The sequence below is a fragment of the Epinephelus lanceolatus genome, chromosome 13 (assembly GCF_041903045.1).
Source record: "Epinephelus lanceolatus isolate andai-2023 chromosome 13, ASM4190304v1, whole genome shotgun sequence".
In the NCBI taxonomy this organism is placed as follows: domain Eukaryota; kingdom Metazoa; phylum Chordata; class Actinopteri; order Perciformes; family Serranidae; genus Epinephelus; species Epinephelus lanceolatus.
Genome location: NC_135746.1, coordinates 6,402,296 through 6,414,998, shown reverse-complemented (window position 1 = coordinate 6,414,998; position 12,703 = coordinate 6,402,296). Strand labels below are relative to the sequence as shown.

The following is a 12,703-nucleotide window of genomic DNA, read 5'->3' as shown; positions in this document are numbered from 1 at the left end:
GTTAGTTGTGCAAATGGCTGCTGCAGTGTCGGGGAGATTTTCTACACTGACGATTAATCCACAAATTTGCTTAATTCTGACTTCAGTGTTTTGTTCCTATTTCCCTTGTACCCATATTTAGCTAGGATATAATAATTACTCTCAGTGAACAGTGACTGAATTTTACTTTGAGCAGCACTGCTTGTATTTAAAGGAATAGTTCAATGCAGTATTACTGTATTTTTGACAGCTATTTTAGATTTACTGTGCGTTCCAATCCCCATACTACCTATACTATATAGTATGCCAGAAAAATATTTAGTATATAGTATGAAAAAATGTATTGTGCCAAAAATACCAAGATGTTCTCCGACATCCAGTCCGATTTTGCAGGATGCAAGCCAGCATGCTTTTCTAGCTATTCTGATGACAGAGAACTGCAGATGCAATTTCACTGCTGCAAATATAATAAGCTTGAATCTACGATATGTGTAGTTGTAACTTCAAAGTTTAACCGTCTCTGGCAAACTTGGTTGGTGGCGTTTGTTTTATCTACAAGCAAGAGGGTCAAAGTTCAGGGCGTAATGTTACGAGAAATTAGTGTGTCCCACTCAGATATTAGAATCAAGGTGACAGATTGATAAAAATTTCATTTACACATTTCTTTTTTTCTACAACTACAAATAATTTAATTTCTCCAGCAGTGTTTAACAGGTTTAAGGGCTGATTTACAAGCTCACACCTACTGATCATCATTTGAAAAGCTCAATGTCTCTCAATTTATGCTCTCAACAAATACCTAATGTGAGACAACTAGGATTTGTCCCCAGGTTCATTGTTAACTCTGACTGATCCAACTGACTGTTAAGAAGTAGAAACATAACTTCTTTCTTCATCTGCAACATGTTAGTCTGGAGGTTTAAACTGGTGTCCTCTCACAGAGTTGGTGATTCAAACTAAACTTTCATCTCTGTCAGAGAAAACTGAGCTCAGACTGTTTACTTACAGCACAGCTACACTCACAGATAACTGAGCCTCCTACCTGCCTGTCAAACACCATCAACCCAGAAACCTTCTCCGGTCCTGCAGGGATCAGCTGTGAAAACTGGCGGCCAGTGGCTGCTTGCTCCACTGCCATTCAGTGATTAATAAGTGGAGTTAACTGTTAACAGCCACCACTGTAACTAACAAACTCCGCAAATCTATTCAACAGCTCCACCATCCACAGTCAGACACATGGCTGATTATTTACTGCTATATAACATATTAACATTTACATGGATTAAAATATGTCCAACAACAAAACTCAACTCAAATGGGGGGGGGGGGTCTCTATTCTGATATCACTGTAGCATCTTGCATCAACAGGTAAACAAGCAAACAAGCATACAGCGCAGACTATTAGTTTCCTTATATACAGGTGTGGGTTTTCTCCGGCTTCCTCCCACAGTCCAAAGACAAGCAGGCTCTATGTGTCAGCCCTGTGATAGTCTCGCCCAATGTAAGCTGGCGTAGGCTCCAGCACCCCCGCGACCCCTAACAGGATAAGTGGTTACAGATAATGAATAAATGAATATACAGGTGTATTTTTCAGTCCAATTTGCATAATTTTTCAAGCTGTACAAACAAAACTAGCCCATATTTTTTGCCACTTAATCCAACTGCTCATTTTCATCAAACTGAACGGATTTTTGTTCTGCATTCTTACAAAGATGCACACAGGTTATCATATTAAGTATGAAAGTGCACTCAGAGTAAGGCCTGGTGAGAAGGTCATGGGGTTCACCAAACTGGGCACTGCTGTGTCCTGCAAAACCACGTCCATCTGTGTGAAATGCCAAGTTTTTAGAGGCTCTCTGTGAAGGCTGGTGGATAAATTGTGGTTCTCTAGAAATAGTTATGGAGCGAAACTTCCCTTAAAATTCATCACTGTGTGTACAGAAAAAAACACAAGATACAATAGTTAATTAGTCAGATTTCAAAATGCTGGTGGGGACATTGTTGAACTTTGGACAAGGCCAGACAAGCTGTTTCTCACTGCTTCCAGTCTTAAAGGAGCTATATGTAAGAAATCTAAAGCAAATAGTTGTAAAATCCTCCTAATATGTCACAGAGACTAAGGAATAATGTTCATATAACATACTGATCTCACCGACAACAATAGTACAGCCAGAATATTCGCATTTAAAAACATTTTTACAGTCCGCAAATCATGTTTATGTTTTGAATTTGTGTTTTGGCCTGTTGCGCCACCCACCACCATCTACCAGTCACGCAGTCAGTAGAGTCTCAGCATCAGTTACAGTTACGACTGAGCTACAGCAGCACGGCAAGCAGCATTAGCAGTGTCCCGGTACATAGCATTAGCAGCCGGCTCCTCCTCAGCTGTATCCCGGCAGCAGCGTTAGCAGCAGAGAAGCTGGACTTGCTCGAACGGTCCGCTGGAAAACCGAAGATCAAGGACGCGGCGACGCGGCCCTGCCACGGCAGCCGCCCGTGGGCAAACAAATCAGTCTCCAGCGTGCCGCTTTCCAGCAACCTCGAATCTGTAGGGGAGGGGGGGCGGACACGACTCGCGGCAGTATTTTGAATTTGAGTGCAGTAACCGTTTTGGCCACATTCTTACATACAGTGCCTTTAAATGCCAATGAACTCTAGCTCCATACTGCCCTACACCGCACCATCAATCTTGTAATCTAACTCTGAGAAAGAAACTGAATTTCCAAAAATGTTGGAACTTTTCTCTAACAGAAAAAAAGTCTTTTTGAATGCACAATAACATCTTTGGTTTACATGATCACATCAAACTAATAAGATGTACATACAGGCAGTTAGAGAAAGAGCGGAAACCTGGAGTGAATTTCTTCATGTTTACCCAAAATATACAGAGCCCGATTCCCTCCATCCCAGCTGAGCGCTGACAAATCCGCCAACCACTTGTCAAATTAAACCCACATTAGCAGCATAAACACACAGGCTCACACACTCGCACAAACAACCCATTACCAGCACAAACACACCAGAGCCTCACACATGCTCAGCCACCTATCCCGCTCAGAGAGGCTCTTCAAATAATCCTGCACACCCGAGTCGTCTCCACACCCAGGTACACTGGTCACAGCCCCATACAGCGCATGCTCCTGACCTGTGCTGTCAACTGTCAACACCTGTCACACCGTGTGTCCGGATGCATGCGCAGATTTAGCCCCGCAACGTCACACCTGATGAGACACGGCACCCTGCAAGGAGTCCCCAGTCTAATTCTTTCCATGCGTGCTTGTTAACATGTAGGATTTTCTTTGCAGCCACCATAAAGCAGAGTGTGCAGGTAACACAATCTCATGAAACTCCGCTCTGTCTGGCAGCTGCTGGAGGGATTTACCTCATAATGTTGTAATGTAAACCCCAAAAGTAAGACATCGCCATAAAAAGGACAATTTCATCTGTCTTCCTTCCTCTTCCTGTGTGGCCCCCGGGGGACGCGTGGCCAGCAGTGGAGGGCGAGAGATCGGGGGAAGCGGAGAGTAAATGGAACACTTAATATGCACTCCATCAGCATAAACCAATCATCAGATGATTTTCAGGTAGACAGCAGCGTTTGGATGGACATGACGAGGTGAGTTTATGGGCCGTGTCCAAGGAGCGGATGAAGGAGGAGCTCAGGAAAACCAGGAGTGAGCCGGGACGTCCAAACTCAGGACACACTACACGTAAAAGAGGAAGGGGCAAAAATAATCCAGCGTTGGTTCCAGTATGCGTCATTAAACAATGCTGCTGATGCTCCATCAACCTGCATGCATCTCTCAGCCAAATCCTTCAGCTCAGTTACACAGACATAAAGTGGTTCACTTAAAGGAACAGTGTGTAAGATTTAGCGGCCTCTAGTGGTGAGAATTGCAGATTGCAACCAGCTGAAACTTCTCCCATGTGCCGAGCCGGAACTCCCAGTTAGGATTTCTTCAGTACTCATTGTTCAGGAGGTTTTTACTGGGAGCTGAATTATCCGCAGAGGTCTCTCCCTCTCCAAAGCTAACGGACTCTGTGATTTAAAACACTACATAAAGCAGCTTCAAGTTACATAAATCTGTGTTTTTCCGATGCTGCTGTGGAAATGTGGCAGTACAAGATGGCGATCTCCACAGATGAATACCCACTCCCATATGTAGTAGGGGTCCATCAGTCTAGATCAGTATATCAATGCAATGATCAACAATCCAATATCATCGCAGTCTCGCGTGACCAGCCTCCCTTACTTCGGAATGGGAGTCTGGGGACATCCGTCTTTCATTTTGTAATAGAAATGGGAGGGGATATCCAGACCACGTGACGGCGTTGCCATAGGTACAGCACGTGTGTTACATGTAACAGAGACGTTGCAGCTCTGCAATATAGCTGAATCAAATGAAATCATATCCATTTTAATCTCTTCTTGCGATGCACTGAACACTTCCTTTTCTGTTGTACTACGGACAACAATTCGGGGAACAGTAATTCCGGTGTAGGCGGGTGTAAGGCAAAGCAATCAGCCGTTGGTCGAGGAAGTACGGAAGTACACGGATTTGGATCCAATCACATCATTGCCTCTGGGAGCCAGCGCTAGTTCGATTGCAACTTTCCTATGTGAATGTCCACAGACGACAGAGTCAGCCAGCGTACTGACGTCATTGGCGTCTGTGTAAGAGACTTATATCATCAATGCAGAGTGAAAGCATCAATACATATCATCATCTTTACGACACGCCTTTATTTTGGAATTATAAAATCAAATGGGTTTTATTGTTCTATTCATTGTGAAAATTCACAATGCGTGACAAAATGAAAAGACACATTTCCTCCTTTACCTCTCTCCTCTGGAGTTACCTATCTAGCTGTCACCACTCCCTCCCTGTATTTCATTTGGCGCCACAGTTGTAGGAAGGGGCAGAGCTATGCTCATCATTCTGTGTGCTGTCCACATCCTCCTCCTCCTCCTCTTCATCATCCACCTGAATATTACTATCTGACCTGTTGAGAGTTCCTATCTGAGTTATGAAATGATTCTGTGCGCCCCGTTCCTCTGTCTTGACGCAGCTGTGTCCCGCCGCCACATTTTCTTAACTGATTATTGGTCAAACGTCTCTACAGGCTCTGACGGATTTTAAAAAACGCAGAAAATCAAACCTGAAAAATTTAATGGCGGACAAATGTTTTGGACTCTGTGTAAACATGACTGACACAACTTGAGGTCGTATTTATTTTTAGACATGCCACAATTTCGGATGAATAAACGGACTCAGTGTGCAAAAACCTTTAGACAGTGTGTGGGGGGTTTTCTATAAGTTGTGTTGGGAGACGTCTGCCTTCAAGCTAGGGCTGGGCAGTATGACAAAATTTTCATATCACAGTATTTTTAAAAAAAATCATATCGGTTTAATGGTATTTGGTATATGTGACGGTATTTTGCTCGGGTTCGGCCCACTTGACATGCTGCTGTGTTGTGCTATGGCGTATCGGGGCGAAACTCCGCCGTGCACGATAAAGAGAGCAGAGGAGAATTGTAAACGGCAGTGCACCGCTGCTAGTTGCATGTAGAGGAAACACTGCTGTTTTTGGTATGAGTTCTTCTGGGTCATCGTGTACAGTTGCTTCGCTTTCAGGACTCTCTCCAGCAGCCATTCTCACCTCTAGACTTTTCTCTATACTCTCATCCTCGCCGGCTGTAGCACGCCTGTGGTGTGCAGCAGTGAAATGGATCCCCGCTGAAACACTTTCCTGCCGCGCACGTTCTGGACGTTGTTTGGGCTATTCACCGGTATTGCGGTATATGAAAAATTCATATCATAACGAAAATAAATACCGGTTTTCGGTACGAACCAGTATACCGCCCAGCCCTACTTCAAGCCAGATAGTCCTTCAGTTTCAAGAAAAAGATCAGTTGGTTTGGGTTGAAATAAAAAGATTTCTTCCACAAAGGACCAAAGACAAAAAAGAAAGGGATGACTGCTTATTTTGTAACATGATATCATCTCACATCAATCAGAGGCTCCTGAATTGCATCGTATTTGAAATCGTATCATGGCAGACTGTGTGATATCAGCAAATATTATATCGTTGTCCAAAAAGTTGATTTAATATTGTACTGCGATTAAACTAGTGATTTACACCCCCACTGTGGAGATATAAACGTCTCGTTCTAAGGTAACGAAAACACAACTATTCTTATTTTCAGGTGATTATACACTAAAAAAACATACTTATTATATTATAGCCCATTTTTGCCAACATATCCCCCTAAATCCTGCACACTGGACCTTTAAGTAAACACAAGCACATCAGGAATATCAATTTTCCACACTTCTCTTGTTAAACGGATACAAGCAGGAGGGCCATGTCTCAAAAGTCTTTGTAAATGTATTAACGGTTTGCCAGAACGTCTTCCACACATCATCGGGACTGTGAGTTATTTCAGAGGCCTGCAGAAACAGAGGTGCTTCGCTCTCTTACTCAGCATTTGTTTGTAAAAAAAGTTTACGGCCCTTTGCCGAAACATGCCGAGGAGCTATTTTACTGCTGGCGAAATTATTTCTGAAAGCAGTTCCGCTTTTGGATCTCATTTGGTATTCTAAGTGAAATTACATGACCTAACGTTGCATTTATAGTGTGGAGACTTTCCATGCTTACTATGGTTTACCAAAGGCATCCAATCACCTCTATTTAAGTATGCACGCTCATAAAAAGCAGATCAAGAAGCTATTTTCATTGTTTATTTGTGTGTTCCGTAGAGATGCTGTGGCTCCTAAATGTTTGGCCTGAAATGAATCCAAACAGAAAATCTATAGTTCTGCCTCCTTTCCTCCTCCTCCTCCTTCTTCTTCCTCTCTGGAATTCTACTCTCTCTCTATTCTAATAAATCTGAAGGGGCCTTTTCCACTTTTACAGGAACAGCAACTCATTAAATGGTTGATTTCAGATGGCAGAGTGTGAATGTTTTGAGTTAACTTTATTGATCTGTGAGTGGGTCTGCGGGCCAGAGAGAAACTGACGTCCCCTCCGGCACATGGGCAGTAGATTTACACCTCCGCCATTTAAAGACACCTCTAAACCCAGATGGCCACCGGCCCGCTCTCTCCTGTGCTGCCCTGGCAGAGACACGGCGGTTGTCTCTGCTGCATACATGCTCACATAAACACAGGAAAAATGCCTGGAAAGAGGAAAAGGATATTTTATTCACTTACCTGCATGAATACACCGCTCTCTGCTCCAAGGACTGTAGTGATGCGTAACAGCCTGTTAGTTCATGCCTGGTTTACGTCGGCCTCCTTGGAGCTTCAGCTCTGGCTGTCTGTAACAGAGGAAGAGGTTGTGTGGCGGTCACACAGAACAAATTATAATAAATTATTTAATTTTCTAAATGATTTTTTTGAGGGGCTTCTCTGTTTTATTAGATACTATATATTAAGAAAGAAACTGCAGAGTTCAGGGTGGTTGGGAGACAGGGGAGTGTTGATAAACTCCGGACGAGATTCAGCTGAATTATTTTTCTTCTATTCAGAGCCAGCCCAACCCATTAAGTGATACAATAAATAGCTTTTTTTTTTATGAACACGGGACAATAACAAAACAAAAATTCAACCTCTAAAAATTTCCCAAACAAGTTATCTGGTTTGACTAACCCGTCACATTGGCGGCTGGATAAGTGTTACTACAAAGCTGCTTATCAACTAGTTCAGTCAACTCTGGGTTTTCCTATCTAAGCGTGTTCATGTGAAAGACACGGGGTCTTAATTATGAACATCATCAGAACCATGAATGACACTTCATATCGTATGAGATAAAACAGCACCACAAGTGTCTTGGACTGCATGACAGAAAAATGTCGTGGCGTTGGATATTAAAGATTCTCTATAACCTTATAACCGACATGTGGAAATATTTAAAAATACTATCCAAAAATTCACAATCAGCCAAGACTTACATTACGTGTTGGTATCACTAGGCTATATTTGACGTTAGTATAGGATTTTTTGCTATTTTGGCAAATGATGACCAGGGGTGTAAATATAGACAGTGCACATTGCCACCTCGTAGCTACACCTGTGTTCAAAGAAGAACTCACAGTAAATTAAAAATCTCGCCATTCACTTTGGGCTATATGCCCTCAAAAATGCAAACCCATCTCCGTCATGATTTGTTTGCTTTTCTTTTCTTCAAACCAAATCCTGCCTAGCTAATTTATTTGCACATACATGTGTGAAGACAAGACAGTAAGAATTTATTAAGTTTAAACATTGTGTGGGAGAGGTTAGAAGCTAAAATGTCTTATGAAGATACCTCCCTGATACATAAAAAAAGAAGCTGATAAATACAGAGTGCATAATTGATCAAAGTATAAAGGTGAGCAGTGATACAACGTTAATAGAAATGTACAAGTTACTAAAACATTTTTACAAGCTAAAATGAATTACAAAAGAGTCTTTCTAAATTAGCGTCCTTTTCAGATGTTTTTTAAATAACAATAATGCTGATGTTGATCGTAGCAATGGAAGTAGGTCATTCCAACAATCCGGTCTCACACTGAAGTCGTTGAGTACCAGCACTTGGTCAGTGATTTCAGGTGTCAGACACCAACAAAAAAAGCTGTCCTTTCACACTGGCATGCTGGCCAGTCCCCATTATTGTTAAACAGCACCCAGCAACGTAGGGGGGAAACCGGGCAGGACAACAACGTAAGTTAAGAGGGCGGAAGTCTGAGTAGGGCAGGTGGCAGGGGTGGTGAATGGGTCAAACAGCCACCAACTTTCACCAGGAACCTGGCGTTTGCTTCCCGTAATTTGTAATGCCAAATCCTGTTCTTTTTACCTAAACCTAACCATGTGTGTTGTTGAAGGAAAAAAACATCAATTCATGGAGTTGTACCGACGTAGTGCTTTTATTTTGAAAGAGGCTGTATGCAAATTGTGCATTACATGTAACAACAGAAGTGTATTTTGAAATCAGACAATGCATGTCACAGGCAGAAGTTGTCACAGCGTCCCAGAGCGTCAACAACCAACACACCCAGGGTACCTTGCATGTCCTATGTCAACGTGTTGGTTCCAAATAGATGGTCCTCTGTATTTCAATGAATATTAATCAAGGGAAGTCTGACAATATTGAGGATAAAGGTTGTTAGAGTGTCTTATGGAATATGAGTGAAGGAGGTGTCCAAGGAAGACTTCTGGAAAAAACTACCCAAGTCATGAGTTAGGTAGAGCTGTAGTCAACCAAAGAAAATCTTGGTCGATTAAAGTCGCACATAATCTTCAACTAATCGATTAGTCGTGAGGAAAAAAAAAAAAATCTGTACGTTATTTTTACTTCTGAGGTGGTGTGTCTGTGTCACTCTGCAGTTACACCTCCAAAACACTAGTTGGCGTTGGAGGACTGTGTTAAGTGCTGTATAGTTTATTATACATAGTTGATTCAAAACACATTAAACACACATTAAACACGGCTTAATAGAGACAATTTCAAACACAAGTAAGCAAATTGGCTTCACTATAAATCGCAAAACTGGCAAACACTTGTTTTTATCTGGACACATTTCCCCCACAAATACAACATGCTAACGTTATTAGCACAAGTCTATGGAGTTTTACATTGTACAAATTAGCCTAGCGTCTAGCGATCTTTTCCTCTTCTCATATACAGCCAGGGACAACAGCAACATGTAACAAAGGTAACGGTACATAATTCAGCTCCATTACAACTCACAACATTCACAGACAAAACAACTGTCTTATACTAAACACGTTTTCCAAGCAAATACAACATGCTAACGTTATTAGCGCCAGCCTATGGCATTTTAAATTGTATACATTAGCCTAGCAACGAGCAGAGATTTCCTCTGTTCATATGAAGCCAGGATAAATCCCGAAGTATAAATCGCTGAAGGATAAATCACACACACAACTTAAAATGCTATTTTAGTGGAGATTTTATTGTCTTCACAATTTATTGTTTCTTATCAGTGAATACAAGTAAATACAAGCTTCGTTTCCACTGAGGGAAATGGTGTCAGCTGACAGACACAGACAGGAGGTCTGCATCACCGCGACGCTGAGCGTGAGGGTGGGCGAGTTCAACTTTCTGTCAACAACGGGGGTGTTTTGAAAACATTTTCACAGCTAACTTAGCCTGTCCCCCCCGCCGCAGGAAATAATGGATTAATCCTGGAAAGCTGCTGATGTAGCACTTTTCTCCTTATGAAAGTAACACGGCGATTATTTGACTAATGAGAATTTGGTCGGATGAGAGCAGAGCGACCAAATAATCGACTAGTCGACCAGGAGACTACAGCCTTAGAGTTAGGTGTATATATCTATAAAAGAAGACCCTGGTTTAGGGTCCCCAAAAGTCTAAGGCCGGCCCTGCTTCTACTAGATGTTTTTGAAACAAGGCAGCGCCCTCTCTGAGCTCTGTGCGTATGAACTAACAATGAGACCTCAGGGGAATACGATGGGCCTGAAAGACGTCACTGCCCGGCTTAATTAAGGAGTCTTTGGTGTTTCCGATCCTGTAACTCATATTTGCCCTCCCTTCGCCGTATCAGCCAGGGAGAGCTTGGTCTGTCTCCTACGTATGACATCACTCCCTGAGTATGAGCCATTTCCCATAAACCTCCACGGTCCCCAGGGTTTCCAACCCATGAGATCAGGGAACAGGCAGGGTGATTATGAAGCAGCGAGACTGCTTTTTATCAAGAGAAAGTTCAATTTTATCTTGTCCATTGCTGTTTAACCAACCAATAAGTCTGTGTGAGAGCCACACATCCAGGACATCTTTCATGCTGCAACTGTTTTGTGCTCGTTTATTCACTCGAACCTCGTCTGTGTGTATTCTATTAATCTGTTTAGATTCTCTCTTCCTTCGCTCTCTGTATGTGTCTGTCTCTTCCCCTCAGGGCTGAAAGCTGTGAGGCTGTAAGGTCCCTTTCTTCCCACAACTGCTCTCAATCGCCCTTGTGACTGCTCGGCTGTCAATCACTTTAACATCAGACCCACACTGAGCACATCAAGCCCGCTGGCACACACACACACACATAGTCCCTGACATACACACAAAAAACAGGGTTTGTAGGGGGAGTGGAGAGATGAAGGGGGTCCTGTCAGCACCTGCTGGGCCTCACCGGAGAATCCGCGGAGACACAGATACACCTACACACACACATACACACTGCAGGGCACTAGTTGTAAAGGTACCACTTTAATTTTGCTCGTATTTACACAGCCTCCCCCCACGCTGCCTCCAACCATGCCGTCCCACGGTGTCAGTATGAGCCGCTCTGCCCTTTAACCGCGCAGCAATGGGCAGCAAAGAACCACGATATAAAACACACATGTACGGAGACACACAGGAGCATGCATGTACAACAAGTTGAGGGAAGTCTGAGGTCACACACACACGTGCACACACACCAACTTATCAACACACACCTAAAGTCACGTATTTCCTATGAGCAAGGGAATCTTACAGAAATATACAGACTCAGACTGAACGCAAAAGCTCTCGATTAATTTCATCTGTTTCTGTCCAAAACCACATTCACACACACACACACACACACACACATAGATGTAACGCATGCAGACACAACGCACGCACATAAACATACACACAGAGTCCATTAGGCTCATGTGTTGGGCCCAAACCACGGCCCAGAGTGCTCTTTCATGGCTCCATCATTACATCAATAAGTCTTCACATTAATCTCAGCTCAGCAGAGCACACAGGCTATTACCAGACCAGCCCTGCACCACAGAGGCTCGCTCCGAAGCAGACATGGGCAAAATAGTAGTCAAATATATTCTGGATACTTGATAAACACACGAGGCGTGCTCAGTTTGTCTCGTTCTGCGAGGGATGTGTCCAGTTTTGAGGCGGGTTAAACGGCGCAGGATAAATTACGTATACCTCAAACGCATGAAACAATATCTAGATATATTTGACCACGTGTGCCCTGAAAAGCCCTAAAAAACATCTTAAAGACGTTTTTTTTTTCTTTGCTATGTAGACTGCTGATTTAATACAGAGCCCAAAATTATTTTTGAGGAGCTGGTTTCAATAGTGACTAACGAGAATCTTTCGCCAAGGCCTGTTCGAATCTGTGTAACATAAGATCATGCCCTTTTAATGAAGCTCTTGAGAGCAGTCTGAAAAAAAGGAACAGTAACTCTCGGAGATTAGCTTACTCCATGGTTTATTATGAAATCAGCCTTTGGTCTGCAGTTAAGAGCTCCTGTGAGAAAAAGGCTGCCTGGTTAATAATCACAAGGATGAGCTAAGGCAACTAAGCCGAGGCTGCCATCACAAACACAGCATCAATCACACTTAAAGGCCCAGTGTGTAGCATTTATACTGGGATATAATGGCAGAACTGGAATATAATATCATAAGTGTGTTTTCTTTAGTGTATAATCACCTGAATCTAAGAATCAATATGTTTTGTTGCCTTAGAATGAGCTGCTTATATCTATGTGGGGAGCGGGTCCTTGTCTATAGTGTCTGCCATGTTGTACCATCATGTTTCTACAGTAGCCCAAAATGGACAAACCAACAACAAAAAAAATGGTTCTAGACAGGGTCATTCGGGTTTCCACATCAGCCATTGTAGTTAGCAGCCCCTCCACGATCTGAACCTCAGAAAACACTGAATTTTAATGTGGAACTGGTTTGTTGCATTTTTACTGGTTTGAATCACCTGGAG

At 42.8% G+C, this 12,703-nt stretch overlaps 1 long non-coding RNA gene across 2 annotated transcripts in view; it reads right to left on the bottom strand.

The window, feature by feature from the left end:
• Positions 1-12,703, bottom strand: part of LOC117271213 (uncharacterized) — a 108,129-nt gene that overhangs the window by 67,738 nt on the left and 27,688 nt on the right. For both annotated transcript variants that reach the window (XR_013493122.1, XR_013493123.1), the window contains one exon: positions 7,194-7,300. This is a non-coding gene — a long non-coding RNA (uncharacterized LOC117271213). The remainder of the gene's footprint in view (positions 1-7,193; positions 7,301-12,703) is intronic.